The sequence below is a fragment of the Saccopteryx leptura genome, chromosome 11 (assembly GCF_036850995.1).
Source record: "Saccopteryx leptura isolate mSacLep1 chromosome 11, mSacLep1_pri_phased_curated, whole genome shotgun sequence".
Classification (NCBI taxonomy): Eukaryota; Metazoa; Chordata; class Mammalia; order Chiroptera; family Emballonuridae; genus Saccopteryx; species Saccopteryx leptura.
Genome location: NC_089513.1, coordinates 31,602,120 through 31,616,453, shown reverse-complemented (window position 1 = coordinate 31,616,453; position 14,334 = coordinate 31,602,120). Strand labels below are relative to the sequence as shown.

The following is a 14,334-nucleotide window of genomic DNA, read 5'->3' as shown; positions in this document are numbered from 1 at the left end:
GAATACTGGGGATGAAGGCACTAAAATGTATCAATGTGTTTGCTCTCTCTGCTTTTTAAATAGTATTTAGTGATATTAACAGTGCTTAGTGTTTCAAAAAGAGTTCTACTGCCTGACCAGGCGGTGGCGCTGTGGGTAGAGTGTCAGACTGGGAAATGGAGGACACAGATTCGAAACCCCCAGGTCACCAGCTGGAGCGCAGGCTCACCTGGTTTGAGTAAGGCTCACCAGCTGGAGCCCAAGCTTGCTGGTTTGAGCAAGGGGTAACTTGGTCTGCTGTAGCCCCCCGGTCAAGGCACATATGAGAAAGCAATCAATGAACAGCTAAGGTACCGCAACAAAGAATCAGTGCTTCTCATCTCTCTCCCTTCTTGTCTGTCTCTCCCTACTGTCCTTCTCTCTGTCTCTGTCTCTGTCATATACACAAAAACAAACAAACAAAAAAAACAGTTCTACTTTTTAAAATGAAAGTGTTTGTGGAAAATGATCATGCTTCTAATCTCTTTCAGTTATCTCTGAGGGAAGGCTGACACTTGATGACTCAAACCCCGGATGAATTATCTGGGGTAGGGGAGGGTATTTGAATATTGCTGCAGCAAATTAAATCTTCACGCAAAACATAAAATTGTTTTAAGGTCTTTTTATAAGCTTCAAGTACCTACAGGTATTCATTAAATATGCCATGTGAATGAGAGATTTTCTGGCTGTTCCCTTGAATATTTGAGCAGGTAGGGTGCTGCCCTTGAACAAAGGCTCCTGACTAGACTCTTCTCTACGGAAAGATGAGGTTAGAAAAGTTAGTACTGGAAACGGGCCCAGGCTCCCACCCCACATCCCCCCACACACTCCTTGTTGCTGTGCTATCCTCTGCTCGCTCATGGGCTCGTGGAGACGAGGAGCATATGCCGTTTGCTCACCATGTGTTGACTTTCCTTTTTACTTCTTGTTTGTTTCCCATCTCCTTGCATCGAGTCTGTGGGTAATGCTTTATTGGTTGGGGCCAAAGCCCAGGCATCCCCTGGGCTCGATGAATCAGGTTGTATCTTGAGTCAGCTCCTGCTGTGAGCTGCCTGGGCACCTGAGTCATGCAGAGGCTGGCCGGCTGCAGACGCCACGGTGCCCCGTCACGGTCACAGTGACCGGCTGTCCCACTGCCTCTGGACTTACACAAGTTTTGGCAAGCTGAGAAGTTGGCTACAGTTTGAAAAAAGCCAAGGAAAACCAACCAGAGTTGCGGAGCAGTAAATGTGTTTTGGAGGAAACCTAAAAACCAGGTGAGTGTCGGTGGACAAGTCAGGCTTGGCAGCTAAGCGTGTTCAGCTGTTTCTTGCTCAGCCTCCTAAGTGTCTCCCTTCCTTCCTTCACATCTTCCCCAGGCTTTTCTTTAAACTGAGTGCTGGGTACTTTTCAAGTATCTATGAACCTGTAAACAGAGAGATTTTGCAGATGATTTTAACTTTAAAAAATTTAACAGAAAACAGCCTATTCTCAGAAGTTGGCACTCCTTAGACTAAAGTTTTAGACTTGTAACTTAAAATTTCTAAATCTAGTTTTGTCATCTCTAAAACTGGGCTAATAATACTATCTACGTACTGTTGTCATGAGGATGCATTGAAGCCACGCGTGTAGATTATGTCTATGCTGTATATACTAGAGCAATACTAGAGACAGTCGTGCAAAATTTTGCTTGAGGTTTCAGAATGTAAACTTCAGCCATGCTCAGGCCCCCCTCCCTTTTTTCTCCCACTTTGGGTCAACAGAAACTTATATCGTCCTCAGTGAGCCAGGAACAGAGCATACAACGGTGAACAAGGTAGATACGGTCCTGCCTCATGGAACTTTCCATTCTGGCCAAGGTGATGGACAGGAACATAGAAAGGGTAGATGTAATAATGACAGGTGGTGATAACTGCTGTGAAAGAAAATAAAGCAGGGCATAGGGACAGGAGGATATTGGGTGTACGGCGCGCACTCTGTTTTATATAGGGTGGGTAGAAAGGCCTCTCGGAAGAGGGGACGTTTCACCCAAAGAGGGAGGAAGCTGGAGGTTATTCTACATCCAAAGTTTAGAAAAGGGATGGCCAGGCATTGGGAGCAGCTCCCTGAATCCTCAGCTACCAGCAATACTACTGATAGTGTATCAGCTCAAAGATGTGTATCACAAAATGCTTTTAGGTTCTGGGAACAATTTCTGCATGTGTGCTTTATCTTTCTGAGGACATCATTGAAAGAAGAGCTCGGCAAGACATGGCAGAATTTACCTGGAAGGTAGAGGACGTGGGGATGCTTGTCAAAAACCCAAAACTATCCATATCTAGTTGTCTTTAAAGAATACCTGCAACTTTGATATAAAAAATGCTGTTTAAAAACAGTTTTAAGCCTCTACAGCTGTCAGAACAGCCGGGTACAGAGTTGACAGCTTGTGAGGAGTTGCTGAGGGCTGCCTTGGACACTTCTTTCCTAGAAGGACCCTCCATGTGTGATGTAGGCTTGCCTTTTGGAATGCAACCTTTGTGAATCTGTCTTGAAACTGTGTGTGTGTCATGGCAGGTGTTTCCTCCTGAAGAGATAAGTGCCTGAGCGAAATGGACAATAAGCTCCGTGTTGTAGGTGCGCAGGGAGAAGTCCCTTTCAGGGCGCACTTTCCCAGGCTGTCCTCCTGCGGCATCTCAGCTTTACATATTGCTGGTAATCCTCTGTTTTTAGTGATACTATGAACTGGGACCCCTAGGATATACTGCCCAGGTTCCTAGTGGCATTTGGGCTGTTTTTATTCCATATTTGTGTATTTATTACTCACGTTTTTCTGTGTTGTTGTTTTTTTTTCCTACTGGTTTCCATCATTTGTGCTTCTGATTTTGATATTTAAAAAATTAACCTGGGCCTGACTTGTGGTGGCGCAGTGGATAAAGCGTCGACCTGGAAATGCTGAGGTCGCCGGTTCGAAACCCTGGGCTTGCCTGGTCAAGGCACATATGGGAGTGGATGCTTCCAGCTCCCCCCCCTTCTCTCTCTCTGTCTCTCCTCTCTCTCTCTCTGTCTCTCCCTCTCCTCTCTAAAATGAATAAAAAAAAAATTAACCTGGGCAACCTAAAAGCAACTTTAAACATGTGTGGTGGTTGGCGAGTTTCATCTTTGGTGCGATCAACATACAATGGCTCTCTTAGGAGCATAGCAATTTTTCAGATGTTGGCTTATTGTTTTCTTCAGAGAGAGTGGCATCAATGAGCAACTTGAGGAAGTTCCCCATGTTCCCTGTCCAGCAACAGGAAAAGAAGGGCAGGCTGGAGTGGTCATTAGGGAGACTTTAGGCTTTTCTTTTGAAAGATAAAGCAAGTTGTTTTTAACTTGACTTTAGGATCTCAAATCCTTTGACATGATGCGTGTGTTTGCTTGTACACAGGTATTCCCCCTACACCTAGTACATTTCAGTGTAATATTTATTGGATGTTGTAGGAGGCAAAAGCTTGTATGGCATGAAGAATTTAGCAATGACACCAAATACTTGCTTAATGCTTCTCTTTGAAGCTCAAATGTTGGCTCCTTCAAGCCCTCTGTGTGTTTCTTTTATTGTTAATATTATTTAGGGCAAATTAGTATGAAAGCTCCAAGCAAGACATGTGATCTAGGGACTTCAAAGTCATCAGTGCTGCCATGACATACAGTCTCTAGACTAAATTGTCACAGACCACTTCACGGAGCTGATCCGCCCTGCCCTAAGCCAGTCTTTGGGGGGAGCCTTCCTTTGGCCCCCTTTACGGAGGGGAAGTAGCATCCTGGGGGGGGGGAGAAGAGTATGGGCGAGGAAAGGCCAAGCCCCCAGCAGCATGGGGCTGGTCCATTGCATGAGTAAGCCCCGGATCTGATGCACTGACTCAGGTGGGAGAGCCCCTCCCTCCCCTTCCTCACTTTAAGATCATTGTGTCAAAGCATTACAGCCAAGACGCAGGGGAGAACACCCCGAGCTAGAAGAAAATTTTGGTTTGTTTTGTTTTTCTTACTGGGAGGGAGATACATAACATGTTTAAATCACTTATTTTTAAAACCAGGGACAAGGACCTTAACCATTACTCTTTACAAATCCAGTAAGACAAAAGGGGAGAGGGAGAAAGAACGTGGGAGGGCAGAAACCCTAGAGTAATTCAGAAAGGGAAGTAACATTTGCGGGAGCTGGGCACCTCTGGTAGCTTGGTACATCTGTGCTCTTTCCTCCCTGGGGTGACCGGTCAGCTCTCAGCATGGGCCCAGTGTGGGGCACCAGGGGGCCAGTTCTTTCACGAAGCCCATAGTTTTGAGTTAGGCTTCAGAGCAAAAAAAAAAGGATTAATGTTGAGTGAAATTTTGGTTTGATGAGTGTTTAAAACTCAAGTTTGTGCATTCACTGAGCAAACCATCAATGGCACGTTGACAGTGTGCCGGGTACCGTGTTTAGCTCTGGGAGTCCAATGATTTCTGAGTGAGATTGTGAGAAGCTCCAAACTTATTTGCTGAGGAGAGTGCATTTGTTATGCAGTTGTTTCCTTTTCATCTAGTGGAATATATTTCTATTTTCTTAGATGCAACCTTCGATATTTCTAAACACTTTTGCGATGCAATTGACATACAATAGATAATCTGTACATGTTAAATGTGTTAGGTTCGATACATTTTGACATTTGTATACATTGGTGACGCCAGCACCACAGTCAAGAGTGGAGGTATCCATCCCCCAAAAAAGTTTCCTTGTGCTCCCGTGTAGTTCCTCTCATCCCCAGCCCCACCTGTCCCTTCCCCAGGCAACCTCTGCGCTACTTTTTGTCACCATAGATTAGTTTGTATTCCCTCAAACTATATATAAGTAGAAGCAGACAGTATGCATTCTATTATTGCCTGGCTCCTCTCACTCAGCAGAATTATTCTGAAATTTATCTATGTAGCACGTTATTAATAGTTTATTTCTTTTTATGATGAGTAGCAATCTATTGTATGGATAAACCACAATTTATTTATATATTTACATATCAATGGACATTTGGGTGTTTTCTGTTTTAGACTATTCAAAATAACACTGTTGTAAACATTACTGTACAAGTGTTGTAGACACATGCTTTCATTTCTCTGTGGTAAATACCTAAGAGGGAATCATTGAATCATAAGGTAGATGGACGCTAACTTTTTTTTTTTTATCATCAAGAGAGAGAGAGAGAGACAGACAGACAGGAAGGGAATGAGAAGCATCAGCTCATTGTTGTGGCACTTTATTTATTCATTGATTGCTTTCTCATATGTGTCTTGACCCGGCGGGGGGGCGGTTATAGCTGAGCCAGTGACCCCTTGCTCAAGTCAGCAAGCTCAGGCTTAAACCAGGACCTTGGGCTTCAAGCCAGCAACTTTTGGGCTCAAGGCAGCGACCATGGGTCATGTCTATGATCCCTCGTTTAAGCTGGTGACCCTGCACTGAGCCAGATGAGTCCGTGTTCAAGCCAGCAACCTTGGGTTTTCAAACCTGAGTCCTCAGTGTCCCAGGTTGACACTCTATCCACAGCACCACTGTCTGGTCAGGCTGGATGCTGACTTTTTAAAACACTGACAACTTTTTCCAAAGTGGGTATACAATTTTACATGCACTATTGTATGAGAATCTAGTTCATCCACATGCTTTTCAACATTTGGTATGGTTTGTCTGTTTAACTTTAGCCAATCTAATTGTGAGTCGTGGTAACCCACTGGGGTTTTAAATTGCATTTACCTAATGACTAATGATATTGGACATTTTTTTATGTGTTTATTTGCCATCTATTTTCTTTGGCTGGAATGTTTGTTCAAATCTTTTGCCAATTTTTAAATGGAATTGTCTGTTTCTTATAATTTTGTGTTTATTTTGTTACTTATATTGCTTTTCTTGTTTTGTTTTTTTGAGTTTTGAGAATTCTTTATATGTTCCAGATACAAGCCCTTTATCAACTATGTTCTTTGCAGAAATCTCCCCAAGTCTGTGGCTTGCCTTTTCTGAATGGTGTCTTTAAAAGGGCAGACATATTCAATATTGAAAAGTCTGATTTATTCATTTCTTTTTCCTTTCATGTACTGTACATGTAGTGTCATATCTACGAAATCTTTACCTAACTCAGGGTCACAAAGATGTACTCCCCTGTGTTCTTTTAGGTTTATAGTTTTAGATTTTAAATTTATATCTATGATCTATTTTGAGTAAATCTTTGCATATGATGCAGATCAAAGTTCTTTTTTCCCACTATGTATAAATAACAGTTCCTGCACCATTTGTTGAAAGAACATGTATATACATAAGGATTGGAGATTAATATAGGTGTAATCAGAGTAGTGGTTACCTTTGGAGGGAAGAGAAAGACGCACCTGCTGAGCGCTATACAAGGAGCTTCAACTGTAGTATTGATTTTGATTTCTTAGGGTTAATTGTATATTTATAGGTATTTATTTCTCTTTATACTTCTTCACATGCTTTTAATATTTTAGAGTAAATATCTAAAAAGAATTATCAAGGACTGGTAGGGGAGAAATGACACTGTTATTGCAAGTTTCTTAGCATGTATGTGAAGTGGTATAATATCACTGGGAAAAAGTCTATAATGGGATAACTATATACACAATAAACCTTAAAGTAGTCACAAAAATAACAAGGAGTTATATGTAGCTAAAGACAACAAAAGAAATTAAAAAATTCTAAAAACTAATCCAAAATAAGCAGGAAAAAAATGTAATGAAGTACAGATAGAACAAATAGAAAGTAGCGAAATAATAGATTTAAACCTAAACATTCAATTAACCACATTAACTATAATTGTTCTAAACACTCAATAATTTAAAGTCAGATTATATATATATTTTTTAAAAAGCAAGACCCAAATGCTTCGTACATATAACAAACTTTTCCTATAAGATAAAAATAAGATAAAAGGATGGAAAAAGATAAACTATGCTAATGCTAATCTAAACACTATGTTAATGTCAGACAAGATAGATGTAAGATAAATGAATATTGCCGGGGATGAAGAATATCATTTCAGAACAATAAAGTGGTCAATTTATCAAGTCGAAATAGCAATCTAAATGTTTCTACACATAACAACAGAGCTTCAAAGTACTTGAAGTGAAAATGGACAGAACAGAAACAGAAAAACCCAGTTACTTTCACAGTAATCCATAGAACAAGCAGACAAAAAGATCAATAAGGATATAGAAGGCTGAAACAAAACTATCAATCAACTTGATTTAATTGGCATTTATAGAATATTCCACCCAACAACATCAGAATGCACCTTCTTACATGCCCATAGACAGACCAGATTCTGACCTGATTTAATGGCCTTGTCCAAGATAACAGTATTAGTGTGAGTTCTGTTTAGTTTTGATTAATTTTTCTTCAAACTAGGAACATCTTTTTCTGCTTTTTTGCATGCTTGATAGTTTATTATTATTATTATTGTTATTATTATTGAATTCTAGACACTGAATTTCACCTTGTTGCATGCTAGTATTTTTATATTCTTACTAATTTACTATTTGTAAATTTTGTTCTGGGACATATTTAATTTACTTGGAAATCGTTTGATCTTTTTAGGTTTTGCTTTTAAGGTAAGGTATTATCAGAGAAGCATTTAGTGGAGGGTTAATTATTCCTCATGACTAAGACAAGATCCTTCTGAGTACTGTACCCAATGTTCCATGAATTATGAGATTTTCTAGTCTGGCAGGGGAAATAGCCCTGTATGAGCACTAAGCACTTTTCCTTCTAATCTTTCTGGGTGGTTCTTTCCCTAGCTTCAGGTACTTGCATGCACTGATTAGCATGCTGAATACTCAAAGGGGACCCTCCTTAGATTTCCAGGTTCTTTCTCTGGGCAGCTGTCTATCATATTCGGGCCTCTGACTTCTATCTACTATATTTCCACGTGTATAAGACACACCCATTTTTGAAAAATTTGAGATCTAAAAATTGGGTGCGTCTTATACAGTAGTTGTGGCATTTCAAATGCCACAGATGGAACTGAGGATGAGATAATATATGAAGACAGTGATTCATCATCAGACACAGATGAGGACAAGCTAATGGATGGGAATTTTGACAGTGATGAGGAGTTGTATGAATTTTATGATGAATAAAACTGAGTTCAGTAACTTTATGTAATACATTTTTTTTCAAATTTTGGGCCCCCAAATTAAGGTGAGTCTTATAGATGGGAGTGTCTTATACACAGGGAAAACAGTACCTTGCTTTCCTAGAGCTCCTGGCTCAGAGTCTGTGGACTGCCTAGCCCTCCCTAGAGGCCCTTTCCCTGTGTCCCGGCCTGGAAATTGTCTTAAGGCAGTTAACCGGGGTTTGGTATATTTTAAGCAGAAGGGGAAATTTGGTGCCTCTCCTTCAACATTGGCCAGAAACAGTAGTCTTGCCATCATTTATATTTAAAATGTTTGACAGTGTATAATGACTCATAAAAATGATCAAACTTTTGACCTATAATCCTACCTCTGAGAACATATCTTAAATAATTCTGAAAAAAATTAAAAAATTACACACACAAAAATATTCTGCACTGTGTTATTTGTAATGGAGAATTAGAAGAAATCTATGTTTAAGAAAAAGGGAGTGGTTAAAATCAAGGCATATCTATGCAGGGAAATATTTGAGGGTTATTTTAAATGACAATTTCAAAGTATTTTCAACATTAAAAATGTTTTTTCAAGATTCCGTATATCACCATCACAATGTCATAAAAGACTTATGTGGATAAAGATTCAAAATGTCAGAGCATTTTAGGGAGATGGTATTGATTACTTGTTTTTTCTATTTTAAAGAGTGTAGTTATTGTTGTATTAGAATCTGACAATTTGGAATTAATTTGATAATTATTCTTTTAAAAATGTATTACAAAATATTAAAAGCGTACAAAGATGTATGAGGAAAAATAAGGTGAATATCTGTGGACATACTGTTAACCTTAAGAAATCAAAGTCAATCACATCTTTCTCCTCCCTAGAGTAACTACTATCCTCACCCTGTATGTATTAGTCTCTAATCCTTATATAGTACTGTGTATATGGTTTGCAAACCATATACACAGTATATACTTTTGTACATGTGATTTTCTGTGATTTGATAAGGAATAAGACTAATCCCTTTTATATTTGTTTTTGTTGTCGTGTGGCATATTTGTATATGGAAACAGGAGCCATCACCTGCTGATGGACATTTAAGTTGCCTCAGTTTTTCACAGTTATAGACATTGATGTTGTAAAAACTCCTATACGTGTCTCCTTGTACATGTGTGTGTTTCTCTAGAGAAAGCACATTAGTGTGAGAGAAGTTACAGGCTTGCGAGGTCAGTAATTATGTTTTATGGAGCTCAGCTTCATAACCTCTCTCGTTTTACCTGTTCTCTGGAAGGAGGGGTGCTTTATACCTCCAGTTATATGTTAAAAACATTTTTATGTGATTTTTAAATGAAACAACGGCACCAAAAATTGCATTATTAATCAGATCAACTGAAATTTACATGATGATCTGGAACCTTTTGGTTAATCCATATAGCTCTGCCTTAGTTATCTAGTATTTAGGGAGTCTCTTAGGATTTCAGTGTCTAGTCTAGCACCATTCATAAGTGCTCCCTTATGCATGAAGACTCTTGGGATTTTCCTGCTGGACCACCTCAGGCTACCTCCCCTGGCTGTCTCCCTGCAGAGCTGCAGTGTGCCTGGGCTGTGCTCACGCTCACATTTGGCCCGTGCTCTGCTCAGCTTCCGGGCCTGCCTCATTGGCAACCTGTCCTGTTGCCACCAATGTTTTCACAGCACAGGAAGAATCACCTGGCTCCAGCCACCTCATTCATCTTTACCTTTTGGAAATTACTGACCTTCTCCGTGGACCGCAGTCAGTCATCACTTCCTGTTCCTTGACAAACTCTTGGGGTTGGAAGCTTCTGGGACTTGTTCATCTTTTCAGGGCAGGATGAGGTAGAGAAGCCAGCTGGTTTCAAACCTTCCCCCTTTGCTCACCTCACAATTGCAAGACTGCCTCCCCAGGGGTGGGATCAAATAATGTAACAACCGCTTCTCTGCTCTAATGACCATTTTAAGTATAAACAAATGATATACCAAAAGGTAGTTTATTATTTCCTGCATTTAATACTTAAATAAGAACAATAACAGAGGTACACAAAACTAGATTATGTTATAAGAAAGAGTTTTAAAATATTAATAAAAAGTATTAAATAATACCTGAAAAAAAACAATAAAATTGTAATCTAGGTCAACACTTTATCCACTGCGCCACCACAGGTCAAAACCAATAAAATTGTTATTTAAGATATTTCCATATTGCTTCTTGATTAACATCGTCACTTGCAATTTTTTTTATCTATGGATGAAATGAACATTACTATGGGAGCTTAGAATATGCTGTTGTGCAGATGAACGTTAAAAAAGAGTAAGGAATGTAAAATTGTGATTTCCACATTGGTGGCTGCCCGAGTGCCCACCTTAGAGAGAACCCCGATTACAAAGTGCCATTTTAACAACTAGTTCTCCAAAGTCAACAAAAAATTAGGTATCGGTTCTGCCAAACTGGTGCCAATCAGCTGAATCCCACCGCTGTGCCTACCTACCAGCTGTCAGCCCAGTGGCGCTATTTGACCTCCCAGGATCCCTTCCTCTGCTCTGGTCTCTCTTGGCTCATCAGAAAGAGAGAGAAAGCCTTCCTCTTCCACTCAGAAGGAAGCTTTTAAAATCAGATTCGCTGACTTTACCCTGTCCTTCTTACTAATAGGCTGTGATTTGCATGTGATTTTTTTATTTACTAATTACATAGCATTCAGCTACCTCTGCCTCCTCTGTACCCTTGCCTACACTTCCTTTTATTACTTTGCTTGGACAGAACACACTCATTTTAAACAGAGCTGTGATTTTTCTTCCTCGTGTAAGGTTGGTGCTCCCTGAGGATGTGTCTATTTCGGTTATCACCCCTGCCTTACTCTGAGCTCCCTTGTCTCCAATTAGAGGCTTCCTCTGTGTGCCTCTTCTATCAGTTTCCCTCCCCCGCCAGCAAAGTGAAGGAGAACTCTGCGTGGGGTGCTGAGGGCCACGACAATGATCAGGGGTCATCTCTTTATACATTATAGGTGCATGTCCAGCTTTTGTGTGGTCTGAGGTCCTACGACTTGGGGTACAAAAGTGAATATTTTAGAATGAGAAAATAAATGAACAAATGACAGATTATAACAGGTCTTCAGAAACATCTCAAAACTCAGAAAAAGTCTTAATATTTTTGTTAATCAACAAACAAACATACATCTAAATACGGTTGTTGTTGTTTTCCTGCATATTTTGGCTGCATGCTTACTATTCTCTTAATATTACAATGATTTGGTAGCATTTTCTATTAGAAAGCAGGATGGTAATTCAGTCTTTGTTTTGTTATGGCTGATCAGAATTTGCTTTGTGTTATTAATAGTTAGAGCAGGGGTAAGCAGACATTTTCTGTAAAGGACCAGGTAATATTTTAGGCCTTGGGAGCCACAGAGCCCTGGTAACAACTAATCAGCTCTGCTTATATAGGCAAACACAGTTATGGACAATATATAAGGTCTACCGGAAAGTTCTGTCCGTTTCTATCACAACAAGTTTCGACACGTAAGCACGTTTATTTGGTGCATGTGTGCCTCTCTATTTTTTATCACTTAATGTATACATACTGATGTAGCAAATTAACTAAAACAGAGTTGATTCGTGTTAGTCTTATGTGTGAAGCGATAGTGTACCCATGGCTACTGATAAAATTCATTTACGCCACTGTAATTTTTACGAATTTCAACAAGGAAGAAATGCTACAGAAGCATGTCTGTCGCATCCACCATATTCCCCGGACTTAGCACCCTCTGACTATCACTTGTTTTTGTCCGTACAAAATTTTTTGAAGGGCAAAAAATTCAAAAATGAAGAAGATATCAAACAAGCACTGGTTCAATTTTTTACATGAAAAGATAAAACATTTTTCAAAAATGAGATATACAAATTGCCCTCACGCTGGCAAGAAATCATAAATAATAATGGCAATTATATTATTTAATAAAGTTTATTGATGGTAAAAAAAATTTGTATTTTGTTTTATTCCAAAAATGGACAGAACTTTCGGTAGACCTTATATAAATTATGAGTGTGGCTTTGTGCCAATAAAACTTTATTTATAAAAACAGGGAGTGGACTAGATTTGGCCAATAGGCTATAATTTGTTGAAACATAATTTGCCAATCCTTGCTTTAGACTGTTTTGTGTGTTTTTTTTTAATCTTCACAGCTCATTCAGGGTAATCTCTTGGAAATGTCTAGGATGTTTTTCATGGACAGTGAGGAATCTCTGTTAGTTTTCTTTCCTATGGGAGCAACGGAATTGGAGAAATAGACCACAGATACGCTTCTTGTTCTTTGCATCTGAAGTTCTGGTTTTCCTCCTGCTCACACACTTGCCTCACACTTAGGACACACTGACATTGCAGTGTGACCTCTGGGCCTCCCCTGCAGTCTCACAATTGGTGAGTGGCTGCATTGGCCAGCAGGGGTATTCTGGGGAGTCACTCTTCCATTGGGGTGACCAGCAAAAATCTAACTGTACACCAAAGTGATGGTAAACCATGTAAATACATCCCACTAAACCCCCACTTCCCTTCCCTTCCTGGGTCCCCACATGCTTGTGATCATTCTACCACCTGCCACGTGAGAAAGTATGATGGAGGCAGCTAGCGTGGAGAGGGACCATGGTCTTCAGTTATTTCTCTTATGGTATCTTCCTTTTGCAAATTGCATGAAAATATAAGACTATGAGAACGCATTGCTAGGGCCCCTCCCGAGGTTTGGGAAAAGGGCCTGTGGGAGTGAGGCCCTGGAGTGTGCTTTACTAGCATCTCTGTCCTAGGGGAGGTATGCTTGAAGCTTACCTTTTTTTTTGTGGAATGGAAACATGTATTCACTGAAAAAGTTTCAGCAAGCTGGGGAGAGGCATACTTTTCAAAGGCCTGTTCCCTCTAGGGCCCCTGAAATCATACCCCAAAGGCAGCCAACTTCTTTGCCTGCTTATTAGTTCAAGTTTGTGGGAAGTGAACTCACTGTGTCCTTTCAGTGTGTCCTTGGGCACCCGGAGTGAGTCCGCCTCTTCTTGGCTCAATAAATTAGCATGGAAGAGAGGGATACATGTTGCTGAAATTCGTCACTGACTTGGAAACCCTGCCTGCTGCAGCTCCACACTGTTCTCTGGTTTTCCAGCTGGGCTTTGCATCTGACCTGCTGGAGCTCAGTCTCCTGTGCGCTGCCCTTGAAGCTGGAGCCCCCCGCAGAGATAGTTGCAGGGCCCTGGCAGGACTGAGAGGGTGTTAGTACACAGCATACACTGATGGAAATCATGACGGGTAGCTATGTACTTCCTAGTTGGTCTATTATTTCACCCGATAAGGCATTACCAGTAGTTACTTGAGCTTGTAAGGGACAAATGTCTATTGTCATCTCTTGCTTGGTTCTCAGTGCCTCTCTGTAAGAAACATCACCATCTCTGTTCTCCAGAGCTCAAATCACTTGTGCCAATTGTTTGATAAGAGCCAATGCTGCCTGAGCTCAAGCCCAGGTTTCTTGGCTTCAGAGCTCAAGTGTGTGGCTACTCCCCTTGCCTGCTGCCTGCTTCTTCCCTTCAAGGCTGCAGTGGAGCAAGGGGTCAAGGCATTCTCCCTTCCTGATGACTGCGGGTTCTGTCCATTTGGACTGGGCAGGTCCTTCCAAATGAGCCAAGTGAGTGTCTGGTGCTTAACAAATGCTCGTGACTGCTTGCATCATAGAATGCATACGTCAGCCTTAGGGAGAGCTGGGCGAGTTCGCTAGGCAGAGGGGAACGCCCCTCAGAGAGCCACACGGTGCTGGAGGCTGGAGGAGGCCCGCAGGAGAGCCACACACTGCTCTCTAATTAAAGCTTCTTTTCATAGGTTTTTTTTTTCTTCTTCTTCCTCCTCTTCTTCTTCTTTTTTATTTTGAAAAACAGCTGTCTTCTTTCTAGTTTAAGGAACATCTTTAATTAAAGGGTATGAAGCAATATTTGTCAATCATTTTTTTTCTTTTTTTGCCATTATCCTCCAAGGGAGACTTTTAATACATTTTTTCTTAGCCACCCCCCCCCCCAGGAAATTTTAATGACAAAGACATACGGTATATCTGAGGACCATAAATCATTGTAATATCTAAGGTATTCTTGCCCCCAAGAACCAGTCTTTCTTGGTTCTTGCTCCCATTGAGAATGCATAGTATTTATTCAGCTTAAGTACCTGATTACCTGTGCATTCATTGC

The 14,334-nt window shown here is 40.6% G+C and overlaps 1 protein-coding gene across 12 annotated transcripts in view; it reads left to right on the top strand.

Moving 5' to 3' along the window:
• FHOD3 (formin homology 2 domain containing 3) overlaps positions 1–14,334 on the top strand; it is a 488,187-nt gene that overhangs the window by 262,301 nt on the left and 211,552 nt on the right. The window contains exon 1 of one of the 12 annotated variants that reach the window (XM_066352677.1): positions 1,200–1,274. The exons of the other annotated variants lie outside the window; for them this stretch is intronic. The gene's annotated coding sequence lies outside the window, so the exon portion shown is untranslated. Of the gene's footprint in view, positions 1–1,199; positions 1,275–14,334 lie in introns of those variants that run through there. 12 annotated transcript variants of the gene reach the window in all.